The sequence below is a fragment of the Crinia signifera genome, chromosome 1, assembly GCF_055691185.1.
Source record: "Crinia signifera chromosome 1, ASM5569118v1, whole genome shotgun sequence".
NCBI classification, from domain to species: domain Eukaryota; kingdom Metazoa; phylum Chordata; class Amphibia; order Anura; family Myobatrachidae; genus Crinia; species Crinia signifera.
In genome coordinates this window covers 171,602,310-171,624,656 of record NC_139217.1, presented here as the reverse complement: position 1 = coordinate 171,624,656, position 22,347 = coordinate 171,602,310, and positions in this window count along the sequence as shown.

Genomic DNA, 22,347 nt, shown 5'->3' with positions numbered 1-22,347 from the left:
CGCCGACAAGCCGGCGGGGACCCAGGGGAACCGTGCGAAAGGGGACGCTCGTGCGCGCGCGTCCCCTTTCGCAGATACAAATGGCGGGTGGCGAGGGATGGCGGCTGGCGTCGCCATCCCCTGCAAAGACAAGCCCGGCTCCATCTGTATATTACTGTCACAAGCCTTCACATACTCAGTTCTACCACCAGTTCCTTCACTCACATTTACAACATTTGAAGTACACTCCATTAGGGTTTTTTCCCCTTTCCCTCTGCGTCTTGCTGCCATCTATCGCCCACCTGGGCTTCCCAAAACTCAATTTCTAGAAGATTTCTCTGCCTGGCTCCCTCATTTCTTATCCTCTGACATCTCCACTATCATCCTGGGTGAATTCAATATTGCTATTGACAGTCCACAATCTTTGCATGCTTCCAAACTCCTCTCTCTAACCTCCTCTCTCTGCCTCTCCCAGTGGTCTGACACCTCTACTCATGAGGAAGGCCACTGCCTCGACCTTGTTTCTGATTTTACTAACACTCCCTTCCCTCTCTCTGATCACAATCTCATTACCCTCTCACTCTCCTCCATTACCCCAAGCACACTGACACTGAAATCATGCAAGCCTACCCTAACCCGCAGAAATACTAATGCTATTAATTTTCCACACCTTTCCACCTCCCTGCAACAACAGCTCTCACTAATTTCTACATTTACTTCTCCTGACTCTGCTGTTTCCCACCTCTACCAGACTCTTGAAACAGCCCTTGATGAAGTGGCTGCAGCTACCCATTACACCCCACGTAGGCTTAGATGCCAACCGTGGCACTCCAAAACAACAAGACAACTACAAAATCAGTCACGTAAAGTAGAACGCCAATGGCGTAAATCTCGTAGTATGACTGACTTCCTCACATATAAGACTAGCTACCACTCCTACAGCAATGCTTTGAACACTGCCAAACAAACATACTACCAATCTCTCATCTCTCATGCCACCAACCCTAAGCGACTTTTTAACACATTTAAGTCTCTTCTGTACCCTCCCCCTCCTCCCCCACTGGCTACCATCAGTGCACAAGAACTTGCCTCCTACTTTAAGGACAAGTTTGATAACATCCAAGATGAAATGGTATGCTCTTCCTCAACCTCAAACACACTTTTTTCCCCTGCTGAACTCTCAGGCCCTTTCTCTTCATTTGAGCCCGCAAATGAAAAGGAAGTATCCACACTCTTCTTATCCTCCTACTCTACTACCTCTCCTCTCGATCCTATACCTGCGCAAGTCATTAAAAATCTATCTCCTGTGATATTCCAACCTTAACTAAAATCTGCAATCTCTCTCTTGCTACTGGTACTTTTCCTTCTCTGCTCAAACAGGCAGTGATTACTCCCATTCTGACCCTAACTCTCTCTCTCTAACTATCTCTCAGCTCCCATGACTCTCCAAACCCCAAGTGTCCACGTCGGCTTGGAGTTGATTTTCTAAAGTGTGGCGAGCGCAGCTAACCACCGAGCCCAAAGCGTGGTGAGCGCAGCGAGCCCAGCGAGGGGACGCGGAGTGTGACGAGCGCAGTGAGCCGTGCAAGGGGAAGCGTATCTGCATCCCCTCGCAGAGGGCACGCTGCGCTCGCCACGCTTTGGGCTCGGTGGCTAGCTGCCCTCGCCCCACTTTATAACTTCAACTCCACGTCGACATGGACACTGGGGGTATGACGTGGATAGTGGGGATATTAACCATTGTTCAGTTTCAGGGCTTCAGAAGCAGTTACATAGTTTACGTAGACAGTATAGTGCTGTATTGGTATTCTAGTACCGTTTTTTCTTTTTAAAACATAAAGTGTAAATTTAGTTGAACAACAAATTGACAAATTCTTGCAAATATTAGTATTGTATAAACAACATTCAATAAATGAAAACAGTATTTGAAACCATAGTGTGTCTGTTTACTTTTGTGTAGATAAAGGACTCATACGGTCTTTTAATATTTATACCATGTTGTTCTTAACCAAATGGAAAAGAGAGAAAAAAAATGTCTGAGCCCATGTTACTATTAAGCAATTGGTGGATCTTGCAAAAGTATTCTGGACTAATAAAAAAAAATGTCCCAGCCGCCCTGCATATTTACCTGCAGCCGGGAGCAGTCCTGGCAGGTGGCTGTGTGAGGCTGGCAGAGCTGTGCGGGGAGCGTTGCGGAGGTGTGAAAACTCCAATCCCGGAATTGAAATCCTGGTGTTTTTGGGGCCAAATCCCAGCATCCCGATCCTGGGATGGCCTCCTTAGATGCCTGTTTGGAATTGACCAGTATAATATGGCTCTCTCTCATGAGAAATACACGTGCGGTCCATTCGGACAGCTTCTTACCGCGTACGGACGGAGTTGGCGATCCGTATGGAAGGCGGGGTTTAGGACGCATGGTGCTGGCCGCATATTCGGATCCGGCCGCACCGATCAAAATAAGGGCCTATGTTACATGGTGGTAAGAAGTCAAAATGTGACTTTGCCTGTACATAAGTGAAGGGCTTTTTTGTTTCTCGGCTTGCAAGTTGTCTAACAGAACGTATTCCTTAGAAATACCATGACCTAAATGGCTGTGTTGCCAAACCATGTTGGAAATGATCATTTCCCAAAAAAGGGAGATGTAAAGAGTATAGAGTGTGTAAATTAGCTTTATTACGTATTGTGTGCCATGTAGACCATGCTGACAAAAGGAGAGGATTTTCCCAGTGTCTGTGTGGGCAGTTCATATTTGGGCAAGTGTAAAAAGGCATGTTAAATTAAGATTACGAAGGAATTGTTGTTCCATTGTATAATTAGCATATTGGTCTTTCTGATGGATCCAATCTTTAATGTATCCACATATGGCTGCCTGATTATATAATTTGATGTTAGGGAAATTGATTCCTCCCTCCATTTTGTTTCTCTGTAGTATTTTTAAACTGATGCTTGACCTTTTTTTTTGACCAAATACAATATCTGAAAGGTCTGTAATTCTTTTTCATCTGTTAGAGTGAGGATAAGTGGAAGAACTTGGAGTGGATATAAGAGTTTTGGAAAAGTTATTAATTTAATTAAATGGGCTCTGCCCAACTATGATAATTGTAGGTGTTGCATCTCCAACTCTGTTTCGATTTTTGTAATAAGTGAAGTTATATTCATATAAAAAGATTGTGAATATTTTTGGTTAATGTTATTCCCAAGTATTGTATCTGGGAAGAGGCCCATTTCAGTCCTCCAAAAGGATTATTCGGTCTATATGGAAGAATGCCTAATGCCAAAAACTTTGACTTTAAGAGATTGATCTTGAATCCCGAAAGCAAGCCATATTGATGAAGAATGTCAAACAAAGGTTTTAAGGTAGTTTTGGGGGTTAGAGATAAATATCAGTAGGTCATCGTCAAAAGCTTGTAATTTCAGCAGGACATTCTTGCAGGACCGTCCATTGCTGTAAGTGGCAGAGTAAAGGGTCCAATGCCCGATTAAACAACAAAGGTGAAAATGCACAGCCTGCCGTGTTTAAGAGAATGATTTTGAATCCTGAAAGCAAGCCATATTGATGAAGAATGTCAAACAAAGGTTTTAAGGTAGTTTTGGGGGTTAGAGATAAATATCAGTAGGTCATCGGCAAAAGCTTGTAATTTCAGCAGGACTTTCTTGCAGGACCATCCATTGCTGTAAGTGGCAGAGTACCAATGCCAGATTAAACAACAAAGGTGACAATGGACAGCCCTGCCATGTTCCCCGTTGCATTGTCAAAGATTTGCTGAGAAGACTATCGACCAACAACCTAGTAGAAGGTTTTAGGTATAAGTATTTAATTAAGTTTACAAAGATAGGCCTGAAACCTCTATATTCTAAGATGTTGAAGAGATATTCCCATAGAATTTTGTCAAAGGCCTTCTCAGCATCTAAACCCAATAACACTGTAGATGTGGCATTGTTATTTGGGGCCTTATTTTGGTTCATTCTTTCTGACAAAATCCTTCTTAGATGGACAAAACCATGTGCACTGCAGGGGGGGCAGATGTAACATGTGCAGAGAGAATTAGATTTGGGTGAGTAATTTTGTTTCTGTGCAGGGAAAATACCGACTGCTTTATTTTTACACTGCAATATAGAACTCACTTTGAAGTAAAACCCCACCCAAATCTAATTCTCCCTGCACAAGTAACACCTGCCCCACCTGCAGTGCACATGGTTTTGCCCATCTAAGCAGGATTTTGTCAGAAAGAATGAACCAAAATAAGGCCCTTGATGAGGAAGCTATTACTGCTATGGCTGAACAAAATACCAAAACCGAATGAACCCAATTGATGTGTGGTTAGAAGGTTTGGCATCATCCCCTTTAATCTGATAGTATTTTAGTTAGAATCTTATAGTCTTGATTCAATAGTGCAATTGGCCTATAAATTCTAACAGAGAAGCATCCTTGTCTGGTTTAGGTAGTAAATGTGTTATGGCTTTATTGATAGATGAATAAGGTAGCTTGTTTTCAAATATTTCTTGAGGTAAGCATTGGGATTATATCAGTTTTTAACATGTTGTAGTAATTGGCATTTAATCCATCAGGACCAGGTGCTTTATTTAAGTTTAGGCATTCATTTGTCATGAATAGCTCCTGTTCCATAATTTTCCCATTTAGACATTCTCTTTGTGTTGTCATTAATCTAGGTAAACCTATATTATCTAAAAAAATCTTCAATATCTTTTGGATTGGGTTCACTAGATTTGTAAAGATCTGCAAAGTATGATTCCAGTGATTTCAAAATATCTGAATGGGAAGTAAGGGCCGACACGGATTTATGGTCATGCAGTTTTGTGATATAACATTTTTTCAATTGCTTTTAGGCCCTAACGATGTTATTGATTTCTCATATAGTCAGTGTTTTTAATTTTGCTTTGCATAAGATAAAGGCTTCAAGTAAGCCCTTATATTGAAGATATATGATTTTATTGTTTTTAGTCACATTAGTTAGGTATCGTTGGTGTGAATTACGTAGTTTACTGGTTAAAGAGTGTAATTGTTCCTTTTTTGCTTTATTGCGTTTGGCCACATACGATTTGATGTGACCACGCATGACTGCTTTCGATGTCTCCCACAACAGGACTATATTTTCACAATGCTGTATGTTATTTTTTACATAAAGCTGCCAATGGGTTTTTGAGATATTTTTGAAAGTCTTCGTTTTGTCATAGGTACTTAGGGAAGTGCCATAATTTTGAAGTTATAAGGGGATTTTGTAAATTCATGTCACATTATATAGGGGTGTGGTCAGAGATCATGATGTTATCTATCTAAGTGTAAATTATAGGAGTAAAAAAAGGATTCTTCAAGGAGAAAGTCATCTATTCTTGTGAAAGTGTCATTGACTCATGAGTGATAAGTAAATTCCCTACCGGATCCATTCTGGAGACTCGCTACATCCAGTAAGACATGTTGAGAGCATACAGTAAGAAGTATATGCCTTCTCTATTGTTAGAAGAGTTCTTTAAGGCTTTGGAATGATCTAAGTGAACATCATGCAGTGAGTTCATGTCACCCCCTATAATCAGATTGGCAAGTTGCATCAATAAATTAGATATAGGGGGGTGTTCAATGTAGGGTCACAACTGTCGAGCTGGCCTGACAGCCGTAACCCTGTCCCGTTCTCGGCTAGCTTAACTGTGATTTTGCAGGCAGTATTTAATGTCCCGCCTGCCGACTGCCGAGAAGGGGGCGTGACCGCGAGAAGCGGCCAGAAATTGGCAAGCTGCGGACGAGAGCTCGATAATTCCAGGCCGTTCTCAGCAGAATGTGCCCGACTGCTTTTGAAGTCGGGCACGTTCTACCTAGATCCCTGTTCAATGCGGTTTGGGAAGACAGCATTGAATAGGGCCCCGCCACCATTTCTGCTGTTGGGAATGGCAACGGGAGATTGAATTTTGGGGTGTTAGGTGTGTATAAGTTAAGTAACGTAAAAGATCCACCATGTATTGTTACACTCAACAGAAGATACCTGCCTTCTGGGTCGGCTATAGTGTTAGTAATCTTATAAACAAGGTTTCTCTTAAATAAAATTGCCCCACCTTGTTTTTTCTTGCAATACGAAGCAGGCACACACTCTCCCAGCCAAGGACTTTTTAGTATTGAATTAGAATTTTCAGCCAGTGAGTCTCTTGCAGGAATATGATGTCTGAGTTGGAGCATTTTAAATATGTAAGGATTTTTCATCTCTTGATGGTGGAATTTAAGCCAGCTACATTGCATGATAAAAACCTAAACAAATTTGAGGTGACCTGCAGAATTTTTAGAGTTGGTGGTTTTGTTGTCGTCATCCTACACGTATTTAAAGTGGTCATTAAATCTTGCAAATAGAACAAAAATTGACCCATCGAAATATTCATTCACATTTGTAATAGTAGAGAAGGTCACAATTTTACATGAAAGTAAATAATACAATGGATTTGTATAGGACGGTTTTTCTTATCAGACATTTGGTCAATAACCACAGAAAAGTTATGAAACTTATAAATAAGTAGTTAAAATATTCAAGTTAAACCATAAACTAAACCACAAGACTGTTATTATAGTCTATTGCCACTATGTGGTGGTAGTTATCACAGTGGCCCTTATTCTGATCGGTGCGGCCCGATCAGAATATGCGGCCGCAACCGTGCAGGCGAATCCCCGCCTTCCATACGGATCGCCACCTGCCGTCCGTATGCGGATATGTGGCGATCCGCATGAAATTGGACGGGGATACGCCTCCTCCGTCTTGGGAGCAGCCCCTGCATTCGATGGTCGCCGAACATCGAATGCAGGGCCGCACGCTCCACCAGGTCCCGCAACACAAGACCACACGGACACTTGTCCGTGTGAAATCATGTATGGGGGCGGGCAGCTGACATCCGGCGATGTCAGATGCCCGCCCCGTACCCACGCGTCACGGCCTCATTACCATGCATACGCCCCGCGTTTGCATGGGAACGCCCATGAAACGGGGGGCGTATGCATAGGGTAATGAGGCTAAGTAGCCCCTCACGCCCCTCTACGCCCCCTGTGCGGCGTATAAAGAATCCGTGCGGCGAAATCGCCTGCACATGCGCAGAGTGACCTCTGCACATGCGCAGACGATCAACATCGGCGGTCCGTCCGCATGCGGGAATTTCCGCACCGATCAGAATAAGGGCCAGTGTTATGTTCAATCTGCTGAAGCAGCTATGAGCTTGTAGATTCAGCCCGTCTCTCCTAAATGGTATTTTTTAATTACTATTGTTGGATGCAGAAAATGATATATTTGTCTTTTGGAGAGTCTTATTAAAACACAATTATAAACCTAAAGAGAAGGTTTTAATTCACCAAATGTTAATATCAATCTGTCAAACCTAAGCTACAGCATGTGTAATTTTGACATTTTAGTGAATCGTCACAAGGTGGTGGTAGATAGTCACAGTACTATGTTTTATCAAAAGTATTTATGAAACTAATGGTGTGTACAGACGGTCGACAGCCGTGCTATTCGATCCCGTTGCGATCGAATCGCACAGCAAGCCAAAAGACATGCATGCAATTTTGACTATATAGTACAGATCTGTACTATATAGTCAATGCAGCCCTGTCTATCTGGCTTCGATTTGTGCTGTACAGGAGCGTGCATCGTGATCGCATCAGGATCGCAAGGTTAAAAAAACCTGTGCGATCCCGATGCGATTTTGACTATATAGTCAAAATTGTAGGCTAAATTGTAACGTGTGTACACACCATAATACAGATTTGAGCTAGTTATGTCAGCCCGTTACCACAGTATTTAGTCACAATTGTTTAGTATAGAAAAATATTATACTGTAGTTGTTGTTGTTTTTTTTCCTCAAAGAAACTTATTAAACACCAGTATGAACATAGAGATTAGGATTTAATTCCAGTGGCGTAAGTTTATCCATGACACCCGGAGGCAAGAAATAAGCTGGTGCCCCCCCCCCCCCACACACACACACAAACAAACACCATAGATACATAGCTATAGAGAAGGAAAATGAGATAGGGGGAGCAATGGAGAGAAAGAGAGAATGATAGATAGGGAATAATGGAGATAGAGAGAAACAGGTGTCAGAGATGTGTGACAGGGGTGTCAGGCAGAGATGGTTCAGGCAGAGACAGAGGGGGGTAAGGTAGAGAAGGGGGAGTCAGGCAGAGAGAGAGAGAGAGCGAGGGGGGGCTAAGGCAGAGAGAGGGATGAGAGGTCAGGCATATAGAGAGGAGGGTGAGGCAAAGAATGAAGGGGTCAAGCAGAGAGAGAGAGGTGAAAGAGGGGTTCAGGCAGAGAGAGATGGGGGTAAGGTAGAGAGAGGGGTGTCAGGCAAAGAGAGAGAGACAGAGATGGGGCTAAGGCAGAGACAGAGGGACAGAGGGGTCAGGCACATAGAGAGGGTGGTGAGGCAGAGAACGAGGGGGGGGGGGGGGGGGGGGCAGATAGAGAGGGGTGAGAGAGATGAGTCAGTTAGGTAATGCGCATGAATAGCTCCCGGCAAACAGCAGCCCCCTGACCTTAGCAACACCGCTGGAGCTGAGTGCTGGGAGCCGCAGGAGCTGCCGTGCCACTGCTACCTTCGAGGCCTCCTGTCCTGCCTGCCGTCCCGTCACGGAGCCCGGGCTGCAGGTTTGAAGTTTTACTGGACAGGCGCTAGCTCTGCAGCGCAGGCAGCTATCTATCACTGCCTGCTTAGGACAGCCTGATAGACAGCCTGCGGCACTGCAGAGCTAGCGGCTGTCGGGGCTGTCACGGACGGGGGTGGGGACGGGGGGAAGCCCGGTGATCGAGCTATGTGCCCAGTGACAGGGCGATGTGCCCCTTCAGGGCTTAGCGCCCGGCGGCTGGAGCCTCCGTGGTCTCCCGGAGTTCCGCCACTGTTTAATTCACTAAGTGGCAATATCAGATTGTCAATCCTTAAGTGAAAGTTAAAACGATGATGAATGTGTGAACGAAAGCTTAATTGAACTGTATGAAATGTAGACCCATCCACTTACAGTTGAATACTAATAAAGTTCAGTTCACAGGTAATTTTCAGAAGTATATTAAGTGTAGTACACTGAAACAGTTTGAAGAAACAGTGGTGAAGTGTATTACAACTCCAAGGACTGAGATCTTGGGCCTTATTCAGATCTCATCGGTACTGAGTGCATTCGCACGCAGTACCGATGTTGCGCATCTGCGCATTCGCAGGCGGGTATCTGCGCATGTGCAGGCGTATGGTGCGTGCACCCATGGCCACCTTTCAGTTCGCCGGGTGCACGCGCCCAGCGTTCCATGTGCGTTCCCATGAGAATGTTGGGCGTTCTCATGGTAATGGGGCAGTGGCGCGGGTGTGGGGGGCGGGTAGCTGACATCACAGGATGTCAGCTGCCCGCCCATATCCACGCCAGCGTGCACGCAAATGTAAGTGACTGAAAAGTCACTTTTATAGGAGTGCACGCTAAACATCATTCGATGGTCGGTGACCATCGAAAGATGTGGGCGGTTACCCGAGCCATGTGAATGGATGTTTATGCAAAACATCCATTCGCAGCTGTTCGGGCGAAGCCGCACTTTGACGGGGCGGCGGGGGGGAGGTCGTTCGCTGGGCGGGGTTTGGTGGACTCGCAAGGCTGCGAATTCGCAGCCTTGCGAATTAACCTGAATAACCATTCCTTGTGTCGAGTGAAGCTTGTCAATATAGGATGGTATTACTGATGAGTGATGGGGAAAGCCTGTGTGATACAGATTTGGTAGCCCTTAGACAAGGGGGAAATACAGCTTAAATCTGTCGAGTGCAATATGACAGGGGGAAGACTCACCACCCAACGCTGTGATGGTGAGGTTGGATATAGATGAATGTCTTGTGTATATTATGAATCAAGGGGGAGATTGTCAAAATGGCGGTTCATGCTGTTTGTGTAGCAGTGGGCCTTAAAGTCTTCAGGACATATTCCGGTGCTGTAAAACATCCGTTCTCCACAATAAATGGTCCTGCAGAAAGTGGAAGTCCTCCTCCACCAGAATATATAAGTCCTTTGTCTGGTATAGCATTTTTGAATGAGGAAGGAGGTAGATTTCTCTAGGGAGAAACAGAGCTGGACTACAATGCGGCTATCGAAGTGCTACAAGTTTAAACATATTACAAGTATAGTTCATGATCCCACTTACCAATTCTTTAGTATCTGGAATGCCTGGATCACACACTTTGGTCTGAGCTCTACTCCTAGTGCCTAAATCCTCTTTTTTTTATTTGATACCAAGATTTCAACATCCTTTCCTGTATTTATTTCTCCTAGTTTACTTTCATCAAACCCCTCCTTGATCCCTCACCTGGGTTCCTATCAGAGGTGAAACTAACATTGGTGCAGTGCACCCGGGGCACCTGAGAACTAAGGGGCTCATTGCTGCCCCTGTTACCCTTTTCCTGTCATCCACTGTTTTTTCCTGTCACACTCTGCCTCTCTCCCTGTCACCCACTGCTATGTTGCATATTATGAACTTGGGTGGGGGTGGAGGAGGAGGGGGCCCCGAATTATATTTTTGCACTTGGGCTCACTACCCACAAGTTCCGCCACTGGTTCCTAGGACATTAATAGCTAAGGTCCAGTTTTGGCTTGGATATCAAGTAAGGGAACAGTCACCCTTACAGCTGCCAGCAGAGGTGCTTGTGAGGGAAGTGCTGGGGGGTATACAGTAAGTAGAGCATATGCGAAATGCTGGAGAGAGAGAAGTGGCACAATATGGGAAGGATGTCTATGGGAGGGTAAAATCTGGTGGGCAGCTGCTTCATGTGTTTTGCAAAGTACCACATGCGACCGTCGTCACATTGGCCTTTGAAATTTAAATAAGGCTGGACTACCTGAGGGGATAGAAATAGCAGCAGCCATTTTAAACATTTGCATTTCTGCTTTGTGACTAGTGAGGCTTGGTGTATACCTGCTGAACGCTGCACATAGCTTTGTTTTGGCTGCCATTACAAAGTGTGTTTTAAGCCTACATTACAGTGTCCATTATGAAATCTGCAGTTATGGGTCGTTACCAGCAAGATTACCTGCTGTACTATGCTGAAGCTGAGACGTGAGAGGGCCCAATGTAGGTAAGCAATCTTGCTGGCTGCTGAGTCGTCAGACTCGTTCTCACATGGCACTTCTCAGGGAGATTAGGGGGAATAACCAGGATGACTACAGGAATTTCCTGTGGATGGATGATGCCAGCTTCCAGGAATTGCTGCATCTGGTGACCCCCTACATCGGGAAGCAGGATACCAAGTACCGGATGGCTATCACTGCTGAGAACCGGCTGGTGGTGACCCTGAGGTGTCTGGCGAAAGGACAGTCTGTGGCTGACCTGAAGTTTGGATCTCTCATCGTCCCGCAAGCTTTGGGTCTCATCATCCCGGAGACCTGCAAAGCCATTTTGAAGGTGCCAATATTGAAATGTAAGGAGAAAAAATAAACTGCACACTTTATTGTGAATCCAATTTTTTTTTATTAATAATAGGCCTAGGACAGATGCTGAAAAGGATTTTTAGGCATTCAAAATATCAAAATGAGGCAAATATATAGCAAAATATATAAACATTTTGTGTCATCAACTTAATATATTTTTACCTTACAAAAGATAGAAATAGTTAAAAATCAAACAAAATATATAAACATTTTGTATTACCCAGTTTTATCTTTCCCAATATGTATGGTATGTTGTGACAGAGGGGCTTTGGACGCAGATATTCCTATGCTCACGTGGTGCAAGGTTCAGATGCAATGAGCCCGGCCCCATTGATGTGCACCATGCATCTGCGCCTGAGACACCGTCTGTCACACTGTACCATACCTAAAGGCAAAATGTGCAATACTTGGTTTTAGCTCTCCGGATTGAGGAGACTTCTGTTCTCCCTCCAGAGATTCTGCATCCGTTTGTGGACCCAATCTGCATTGGCCTCCGGGTGGAATGGTAGGCTATGCTGGGCCAGTTCCTCTAGGGCTTGGTTCCTTTTTAATTTATTGGAGTAGTCCTTGGGCTTTGTGCGCCCAAGACACTTGTATAAGCGGTACTTCTCAATTAAGCCCTCCACAAATTCCTGTTTCTTGGCAATTGGCACCATGTTGACTTCAAAAAGAAAATACAATTTTTAATGATTTGACATTTACTAGAAATATTTAAAAAACATTTTTTAATGTTATATAGTTTAGTTACATGCTTACATTTTATGTTTAGTTTTAAGTTCAAATTTAGCTAGTTCAGTTTTTAAAGTTTTTAAAATGTTAACGCAATCTTATTACATAACTCTTGTTTAATGTTTCTTTACGCACATTCCAAACAGGAGAGCATTGGGAAGCATTGGTGGACAATGGTAATTTATAAATATCACACAGTCAGGTGCCTGGGGCCTGGTAAAATAAAACTGTGCTTAAATAGCAGACTACAGTATACATCAGTGGGCATCATGGGCACAGGAAAGCATGCATGGGAGCATTGTGGACATAAAAACTTACCAGGTTCGAAGTGTACTGGGATAGGATCCAGGAGAGCAGTAGCCAGTCCCATTGCTGCACCACCACTGTTCAGGTGGATGAAAACATGGCGCCGGGGGGAGTGTTCAGGAAATGTCACTGAAATAGGCCGGGTCGCATGCAAAAACCCACAAACGATGTGCATGCGATGGACACCCGATTGGAGTCGGATTCAGGGATCTCACTGCAGTAGGTAGGATCCCCCAGCCCACTAAACGACAGGCGGGGACACGCATCGGATCGGATCTAAAACATGACAAAAAATGCCAATGTACATACAATCTACATACAATCGGTCGGAATTGCATCAAAATTGATGGGATTGAGGCCAAATTGCTCTGGTGTGTACCCAGCATTACAGTAGGCATGTTGATGAGGTCACAGTAAAAACACACATTGTATGATTTGTTTAATTATATATTTTTACATTTAATTAGCACATTTACTTTTTGCTCTTAGCACTAAACATATGTCCTTGAAATAAGACCTTTACAATGTTACAAAGAGGGCTGCAGACAAAACAAAGATATATCTAATTCTTTTAATTTTGTTATTGTGCTCATTGTCCATCTCATTACCTACATGGTTCATGTCCACTTAAATCAATGAACTAGTAATTAAAAGCAGAAGACTCACAAAACATTACATTCAAATCCGTAAATACTCGAGCTCCCACTTCAGATGATAAACAGTGTGTAACTGTATGTATTATTATTCTTTTATTTTTGTAACAATAGGTTTAGGAAATCAGAGGTATTAAGAATAACAAAGATAATAATAAGACTCTTGAGAAAACAAGTGGATGGAAACATAAATGCAATGTGCTTACAAAAAGAACACATTGCTTACTGTAACAAGAACAATATAGCTATATTCCACCTAGCAGCTCACAACATTCAGCCATTTTCATCATGAATCATCGGTGGGTCCTATCTCACAGACCAGCAGCAGTAGAGGGTGCACAGTTGCTTGCTGAGCGGAACCAAACAGGAGCTGCCCTGTCCCCTATTGCAGGTGTTAGCATGGCTCCTGGTATAGAGCTGATTAACCTGCCCCCCCCCCCCCCCCCCTACCCCTACAGGGCTTGGAGCCCAGAGGCTGGAGTCTCCATAGCCTCTGGGATTTACGCCCCTGGTAATCACTGTTTCGCTTCTTTTTATTCAATTTTTTTATGATTAGCTGCAACCAAAGGTTTCACCTATCGCATTAACCATCAATAACTCTAATTACACAAGGGAGGACCAAAGGGCACTGCCAATAGAGGCTATTCCAGGGGATTGTCATTTCCCTGAATAAGAAAGAAGCAAATGGAATGGAACAGCGTTAGATTTCACTGAATGAAGAATAAGCACTTTGAATATACTGTATGAGTACAATTTATTACATTAAATGGTTAAAAACATGAATAAAGGTGACCAGCCCTGTATATAAAAAGAAAGGCCTCAACATGAACAGTTTAGCTCCTTAGAATTACTGATTGAGTATGGGTAGGCTGGCTTAAAAGATTTTTTGTCTATGTAAATTGGTTGAAATATACACAGTTCTGTGGGTAATGCAAGTGGTTGTAAATCCAGTATTGGAAAGGTAATGTTCCAGTATAATTCCAATCAGGCGGTATTAGTTACTCAGAATGGATCAGTTTTTAGCAAATGTCTTAGCACAAGATGGATTAAACAGAGATTGGGTGACTATGGCCTCCTTGAAGTAGCTGGTCTGGAATTATAGATGAATAGGCAAGCCCACACCTTCCTCAGGAGCTAGCTCACAGTCTGCGGTGCTAATGCGGAACCCTTTGGTCTGTATCAAAACCCAACAGATATACACATCCATCCACCAATTAATTATAAATGTGACAAATGATTCTGCCACACATTTATACCCTACGAATATATGAAATCTTTATTTATTTATTAACAGTTTCTTATATAGCGCAGCATATTCCATTGCGCTTTACAATAGGAAACCGTGATAAAACAAACTGGGTATTTACAGACAGTCAAAGGTATGAGGGCCCTGTTCACAAGCTTACAATCTATAGGTAAACAGGCATTAATTCAAAAGGATAGATATTCTTTAGTGCATAAAGTCCACCAGAATGTTCCTGGTGTGCTGTATGATACAGTGACCCAGCAGTTTGGTCAGGGGTCAGGAGGATGGAAAATGTGAAAAAGAAAGAGAGAGGATGTGTGTGGCATGTACAGTGGGGATGTGATTAGATAGGAACGGTATATAAAGGTTAAGTGGCTGGTTCTGGATTTTAATAAGCTTGCCTGAAGAGGTGAGTTTGCATGGGAGCATTCCATAATGTGGGTGCAGCCCAAAGTCCTGCTATTGGGATGGGAGAGAGTAATGAGAGACCTAAATCTTGTGAGGAGCAGAGTTCAGGTTGTTAGATATTTTGAGAGAAAATAAGTAAGTTGGTGTAGTTTGGTTTATGGCTGTGTGTGAGTAAAATAATTTTGTATTGAATACTGTAGAACACAGGTAACCAATGAAGTGACTGACAGAGTAGCTTTGCAGACGATGAACATCTGGCTAGAAAGATTAGCCTCGCAGCTGCATTCATGATATACTGTAGTGGCGAGAGTCTGTTTTGGGGAAGACCAATAAGGAGACTATTGCAATAATCAATGCGTGAGATGATGAGAGCATGGATTAGAGTTTTAGCAGTGTCGCGTGTAAAGTAAGGGTGAATTTTGAATATGTTTTTTAGTTGCATGTGGCATGATTTCAAGACACATTGAATGTGGGGAACAAAGGAAAGTTCAGAGTCAAGGATAACACCTAGGCAGCGAGCTTGAGTGGTAGGAGTGATTATCATATTCTCAACAGCGAAAGAGATATCTGGTTGATAACTACTATTCATTGGTGGTAATATAATTATTTCTGTTTTTGAAATATTTAGTTTGAGGTGGCAAGATGACATCCAGGATGAAACAGCAGAAAGGCATTCAGAGACACGGGCCAATACAGGTCTGGGGCTAGGTAGAGCGGTGTATCATCCACATACAGATGATACTGAAATCCAAAAGAGCTGACTAGTTTGCCAAGAGATGAGGTATAGATTGAGAAAATTCCCATTTATATCTTAACAATAATGTTAAGATATAATTGAATCTTACCCATATAAAACATTATAGCATATACTGTACAACACAAAACATTATCAAGTTTGGTCTGTTCTTTGTTTTATAAAATATGAATAAAAAACATCCATGTGTGTGGGTGTATGTGTATATATCATATTCCCCAGCATTATTTTAGTATTTTTGTACCTAGTATTATGAACATATTGTTTAAGAAACCAAAACCCACTTTGTGACTGACTAGAAGTTTCAAACTTGGGAGTCTTCTCCCAGGCATATATATATATAAGCCCAGGCTACAGGCGCAAGCTCCTTGTGGGTTTAGCTAGGAATGGTGAGGATAGTGTTGGAGTCTGGAGAGTTGTGGTTAGTAGCTTGGTGGTTTCTTAAGTGATTTCTGTATATTGTGGTGTAAGTTGCCTTGTGATATTGTTTGTAGAAATCCTTTAATTGTTTGCTTCCTTTCTAGTCTGTGTCAAATTTTTATTTCAGTCTAAAGTCTTCATTTGTTTGTGTGTGTGTGTGTGTGTGTGTGTGTGTGTGTGTGTGTGTGTGTGTGTGTGTGTGTGGCCTTAATGGCCTATTCTAAGGCACACATTTGAGCAGGGGAATAGCTGTGTGGTAATATATGAATAGTTTCACATGTGAAAATCTTCAACTTGTGAAATACTCCTCAAAATCAAGAAGTATGTTTTAATGATATTTTTTTAAAGAATTGTACTGGTTTACGCATCATATAAGCACATATTTCAGTATACGGAATGTTATTAAATTTCAAAATAACATTGGAGTAAATGGAAAATACAATGAGTATTCTTTCGATGGCATATTCATTTGTATACATATACAAATGCAATTATCAGCCGTAAAAAGGAAAAATACAAACTTAATTTGTCCTTAGTACATTTGAAAAATACGGATACAAGGCCATATTTCAATATGAATGGCTATGAATATGCCTATTTGTAGCCATTTGAGCTTAGTAAATTTCACCCATTATGTGGAGAGATCACGATCTAATCACTAAGTGTAACATTGAAGCTATCAACTCAACGTGCCCTGAACAAGCAACTTCCCTATAAAATGCATCACCTCTGCTCTTGCCGCTGTCACTCCACCAACCACTGTCCTATGCTCTCATCCTTCAGTGCTGCCCTTTTCTTCACTAAACATTTGTACTTCAAGAACCTAATCTAATCTTTAAACCCTTGGGCCACAGTGCAGGGTTAACTCCCACCTCTGTCCACACCAACCTTATTTTCCCTCCTAATTCTCTGCACTTGCCTTTGCCACTTCACATCCATAACTGACTCCATGTCAGGACATCACCAGTATTGAGCCACCTCCTTTCCCATACCACCCTTCTCCATCCCTCTTTACATATCTCTCATGTTTCTGGTCTTGGCATGCATCTGTTTCTCGCTCCCCTCTGCTTCCTCACTTGACCCTATTCCCTCATGCCTCCTCCGCTAACACTCTCCTTCTATCTTTTTGCATCTTGCCCACCTCCTCAATCTCTCCCTCTCATCAGGCACTGTACCTTCTTCCTTTAAGCATGCACTTGTCTCCCCTATTAAAAAAGAAAACCTACTCTTGATCCAAATACTCAGCCAACTTCTCTATACTCCTTAAGCCTATTGTCTACAACAACCTTACTTTCCTCCCACTCACTGCTTGACCCATTCCAGTTTGGCATTAGTCCACTCCCCTGAAACTGCTGTCATGCCCTCCTACCTCTCAGGCCATTTTTTCTTGGTCCGGTCTCTTTGACTCCAACCCCCCTTCCTTTATCTGGAGGGGTTAAATTCTGTTATTAGTCCGCTTCTATTTCCCTCTATAAATCATCGATGGATGAGCTCATTTGCTCTTTTGACTTGCAATATGTCTATGCTGATAACACTTAAATCTATTTTTCCTCCCCTGACCTTTCCCCCTGCTCTCTTCACTCGCATCTCTAATTATTTTTTTGCTATCTCTTCTTGGATGTCCCAGCATTTTCTTAAACTCAACAAGATTGAGCTGATCATCATCCCACTCTCCGTGTCATTATCTATTGATGGCACTATTACTAGTCCCAAGTGTGCTGTCTTGGGGTAAACCTTGAATCTTGGTAAACTCCTCCAAACTATACATTCAAATTATGCAACAGTTGCAAACCTTGTTGGACAGTAGATCGTACAGTTCCAGACCATAGCAGCTACAGTGGAATTAGGAGTCCATGCTTTCTGCAACAGACTTTCAACTAAATTTAAAGAGAAAATATTTTCATGGGCCCAATCAGCAAAAAGATTTGGATACAACTAGAAAATAGATTTCATCTACAGTAAGTGCAGTAGCCTTATGTGGAGCTTAATAGGCAAATTCTGTCTAGTAACAGCCATAAGGGATTAAACAGTAAACAACGGTTGAGACTGAGGCAAAGCTTTAATAGGATTTTGAGGTTTGTGGTTGTAATCCACAGAAATATTCTGCGGCACTCGAATCAAGAGATGAAAGCTTGCCAGGAAGTACTAAGTTATAGTAATAACGGAGTCCTATTTATTCATGTCTCAAAACTCCTAATCTTGTCTCTCCAAAATAGACTAGTAACCATTTTGCCATTATTTTGGACAGAGATCAATAACATGACTGGCATCACTGCAGCACAGGCAAAGATTGGCTTGACAGCATCATAAACGCTCCTTAGTGGAGATTCAAAAACCCATTAAATCGTAATGGTTCCTTCTCAAAGGCTTGTGAATAAAGACGAAAGACAAATATACTTTTTTTTTTTTAATATATAAACACAATGTATTGAGTGAATCACAAAAAGGTACAGATATGACCGAGTACAAACTCAGTAACAGGTATACAAATTGTTATTATCTAACCCTGGTGTGATCCAAACATTTTATATAAAGAAATGAGAGAGAGAAGCCTTGCACTGGCAGCGTGGCCAACTGCCAGTAGGAGAGTCTTAGCGGGGCGTTTGAGAGAATTGAAAGAACAAAAGAGAAAAAGGAGAGAGTGTGACATGAGGAAATAAGTGGGGGAAAGAATAGCAGTGGGGGAGGGAGAAGGGTGGGCAGGGGAAGAGAGAGGGAGAAGGGGTGACCTCCCATTCTAAAAATCAAATTGGATTTTGTGAAGCTAGCCAGGGAGATCAAACTTTATGGAATGATTTAAGGGAATGACGTATGATGGCCGTCATGTATTCCATTTTATGAATATACCAGGTACGGGAAATTACTGCTTGTAGGGGGGCTGGGGATTGTTTTTTTTCCAGCTATTTGACAAGTCATGGCAGAAGATATGTGGCGCAGAAGTTTGTTTTGGTGGTGAGTGAGTGTGGGGAGGGTTGAAGGGAGAAGAAAGTACCTAGGGTCAAGGGGAACGGCAATGCCAACGGCTTGAGAATACAGTTATTACTTCCTTCCAAATGTTAGCAATCTTCGGGCAGGACCACCAGATATGTATAAAAGTTCACTCCGCGGTGCAACCTCTCCAGCACCTATCTGAGGAATCAGGGAACATCTTATGTAATCGAGAGGGTACGTAATACCAGCGATATAGGAGCTTATAAATGTTCTCCTTGGTCTTCACACAGATCGAACTGGAAGCAGCATTGTCCCAGATTTCTGCCCATTCTTTGGAGTCTATGGAGTGACCTAAGTCTCGTTCCCAAGAGAGCTCATGAGGAGCCCGGGTGGGAACAGACTCTGTCCCCAGAAGTGTGTAAATTGTAGAAATTAGGCCTCTGGTAGAGGAGCGTTTCCAGCAGATATATTCAAAGGATGTTAGGGGTCTGGCTGTGAGAGTTTTCGCAACTTTGGAGTGAAAATGTCGTATTTGTAAATAATGAAAGAAGTCTATGTTTGGGATCGCCGTACCCCCACGAATATCCAAAAACTGGGGGAATCTAGAATCGGTGGTGATATCGTTAAGGTAGTAGACCTTTTCCTTTATCCATTTATTAAAGGAGGATTGGCCAAGACCTGGGGGGAAATCTGGATTGTGAAATAAGGGGATTAAAGGGGATGGAAATGGTGCCAAGTTAAAGCGTTTGTTTACAAAGTCCCAAACAGTTAAAGAAAGCGAGACCACTGGATGTGCAAGAGCGGTGCAAGGACATCTGGCTCTAGGGAGCCATAGCATGGAAGCCAATGTGGCTAACCCCAGTTCTTCTGTTTCGATCTTTACCCAAATCTTTTCGGCTCCCCAGGGGTTACACCATTGAGCGCTTTGCGACAGTTAAGTGGCATGGTAGTACTTTCTGAAATCTGGAATTCCCAGGCCTCCTTGTCCAGATGGACGCTGAAGTAACTTTAATCTGATTTGGGGGCATTTTTTATCCCATATAAACTGGGCGGTCTGGTGTTGTAAAGATTTAAAAACATAAGTGGGAATATTTATTGGGAGGGTTTGAAATAGGTATAGAAGATGTGGGAGGATGGTCATTTTAACAGAGTTAATTCTACCTATCCATGAAATGAAGTAGGAAGACCATAAAGAAAGATCATTTTTAATGGTCTCCAGAAGTCGGGGGAAATTAGCCTGAAACAATTGGTGAGTCAAGTAAATCCCGAGATATTTTATATTTTTTATATTCCAGTTACAAGGAAGCAGGGTCTTTAAATCAGATTTGATTGTTTCTGGAATATGAAAACCAAGGACCTCGGTTTTCTCTACATTGATCTTATAGCTGGAATATTGAGAATAATGTCGTATCTCGGATAGAAGAGAGGGAAGAGATCGGGCTGGGTCTGCAAGAGTTACTAAAACATTGGCATATAGTGCGATTTTGTGTTTGGAGGGTGCGAATACCGCGGATAGTAGTATTGCTATGTATCCTCGCTGCGTGGGGCTCCATGATAAGAGCAAATATAAGTGGGGAGAGGGGGCAACCCTGGCGAGTACTGTTCGCTATCTTAAGGCTGTCAGACACAGCCCCATTGACAAAGACCCAGGCTGTAGGAGTACAATATAAAGCTCTTTTGCCCTCTAAAAATTTCCCAGTAAAACCCATTTTTGCTAGGATCGCAAAGACAAAAGGCCTTTTCTGCATCGAGTGCTAGGACCAAAGAAGGAATTTTTTGTTTTTGGAAGGAGTGAATAAGGTCTACTGCACGCCTCGTATTATCAGAAGCTTGGCAACCAGGAATGAATCCGATCTGGTTTGGGTGTATCAGGTGTGGGAGTAAAGAGGCAAGCCGGGTAGCAAGGATTAGAACGTAGATTTTTAAATCCATGTTCAATAATGAGATCAGCCTGTAATTGGAGCATTTAGTGGGGTCTCTGTCAGGTTTTGGGATCACCACAATGTCCGCCTGGGTCACTTCGGTGGTGAAGGCGGCGCCTTCTAGGATATTGTCAAAGAGCTTGGTGAGGTGATAACTCTTTCACATACATTTTGTAATACTGGGCTGTAAAGCCATCTGGGCCCGGGGTAGCAGAGGATCGCATGGTGTGGATAGCTGCCGCAGATACGAGCATTGAGAACGGAAAGGTGAGAATCTGTAAGTGTGGGCAGAGACGTGTCGGCCAGATAGGAGGCTAAATTCTCCGTTCTGGTTAGGGGGGGGGACGACGACTGGATCTGTCAGGTTGTAAAGGGAGCTATAAAATGCGCGGAGTTCCTCTGCCATTTCTCCGCACTTTTTAAATTTCACTTTTTCTGCTAATTTGCATATTTAATGAGATGTGAATTTGTGTCAAAAGATTGAGATATGGTGCGTTTTTAGTCATGAAATTGTGCGATTTTTAGTCCTGAAAATTTGCAAATTTGAGGACATGTGGGATTTTGTGTAAAAAAAAAAGGTTATAAAGAAAATGGCGTGGGGTCCCCCCTGCTGAGCATAACCAGCCCCAGGCTCATTGAGCTGGACCTGGTTCCAAAAATACAGGGGACAAAAAGTGTAGGGGTTCCCCCTATTTTGGGAACCATGCCCGGCCCTGGGGCTGGTTTAAAAAAAAAAAAAAAAAAAAAAGCGGAGCCCTATTTAAATGGTTTTCAGATTTTTTTAAAACCAGGCCCTGCATTTTGAGCCTGGGGCTGGATATGCCCGTTTGGGGGGCCCACGCTGTTTTTAAAAAAAAAAATATTTATTTTTACATTTTTTGTAACTGACTGATCCATGCAGGCTAAAACCAATACGAATTTGTATTTAAAAAAAAAAAATTGTATTTAAAATACAAATTCGCATCAGAAAAAATACGAATCAATACGCCATCGGATAATACGAATCAGTCAAATACGACTGATTAGTAAGATATCCTCCAGAATACAAATCAAAATACGACTACACCAGTTGTATTCATTCGTACTAAAAATACAAAATACTATTTTTTTTTCTCGGCTTATGTTGTTTGTAAACATTTTCGATGGATAAGTATTTTAGGTACTAGTGTACTTTCACGGTTCCCATCGCATGCCATATGTAGTGGCATGCGATGGGATGCGATTTTTGCAGTTTTTAAGCATTTTTTAAAAAATCGGATGCGATCGCATGCGATTTTTAACAGAAATGCATCCAAATGCATTGAAATTAGTATCAAACATGTTCAATGGCCCCCAAATGTCATTTTTCAGGCTGTACCACCCCCACTATCAACGCGAACCTGAAGCGTGGCGAGCCCGCAAGGGGCGGCGGTACGCTTCCTACGACCTTTTCATACCCCCACTATCCACGTCGGCATGGAGTTGAGAATAGAAAGTGTGGCGAGCGCAGTGAGCCCCGCGAGGGGACGCGTATACCTGTGAAGGTATCTGTGTCCGCTCGCCACGCTTTGGACTCGGTG